Below are 1,338 nucleotides of genomic sequence, written 5' to 3'. Positions count from 1 at the left end.
TTTGAATCTTTTATAAATAAGTGTAGGCCTAGTTTCATTTCAAGTTATCTCCGTACAGTGAACTACGATTTTAAATGAAAGTGTACAGACAAACTTAACGTGTTTGGCTGGGACTGTTTACTCCAAGTCACTTAGCCTGTATAACAACAAGAGCTAACTTTAATTATGTGTACAAATGTAATACCTAATGTAGGCACACTTAAACAATATAGAATGGAAAGCAGTCATGCATACACATACAAATAAGCACATGTAAGTAGCGTAGAGTTGAATGCACTAAAACACCATAAAAGTGATGGACACTACGTAAAAAGCAGATCTGCGCCCCTTCGTAGCTGTATAAATGTCTTGTAATGAACGAATATCATATGTATAGTTACTAAACTATATGATATGGTTGTTTACCAAGATAATTTATTTCCTGTATACACGTCCACAAAATTTCCTTAATGTAGACCAATGACTTTTTATTTCGTCTTTGTCAATTTTTTCACCAAAACTGGTGATTTGTACAAAATTTAATTTTTAAGAAGCTTTTTCCAGAATTACACATACACGAACGTAAGGTAAACATCGTTCCTCGCCAACACATTTAATCCAGGGATAAGTAGACACTAGTTTAAGCTTCGAATGAACATCTTGTCTACCGTTCACTACCAATAGAGTCCACCGTTGCATCTTAGTGGTAATTTTGTTTTTGCATATTACAACACTCTGACAAAAAACTGTATGAGCAGTTCGTGGGATTAATTGCTACATCGATGATATTTTTATTATATTTTTGCTTGACTCGCATGTTATTGGGACCCTGTAACCAAAAATCATGGACTAATCTTCAATTTAAAGGCTAGTACAGATGGACCAATCTTCAATTTAAAGGCTAGTATAGATGGACTAATCTTCAATTTAAAGGCTAGTATAGATGGACTAATCTTCAATTTAAAGGCTAGTACAGATGGACCAATCTTCAATTTAAAGGCTAGTACAGATGGACCAATCTTCAATTTAAAGGCTAGTATAGACAGACTAATCTTCAATTTAAAGGCTAGTACAGATGGACCAATCTTCAATTTAAAGGCTAGTATAGATAGCCTAATCTTCAGTTTAACAGCTAGTACAGATGGACCGATCTTCAATTTAAAGGCTAGTGTAGATAGACTAATCTTCAATTTAAAGGCTAGTACAGATGGACCAATCTTCAATTTAAAGACTGGTATAGATAGACTAATCTTCAATTTAAAGGCTAGTAATGATGTACCAATCTTCAATTTAAAGGCTAGTACAGATGGACCAATCTTCAATTTAAAGGCTAGTATAGATAGCCTAATCTTCAATTTA

Source organism: Limulus polyphemus, unplaced genomic scaffold (assembly GCF_000517525.1).
Source record: "Limulus polyphemus unplaced genomic scaffold, Limulus_polyphemus-2.1.2 Scaffold100, whole genome shotgun sequence".
NCBI lineage: Eukaryota > Metazoa > Arthropoda > Merostomata > Xiphosura > Limulidae > Limulus > Limulus polyphemus.
This window is presented reverse-complemented; position numbering follows the sequence as displayed.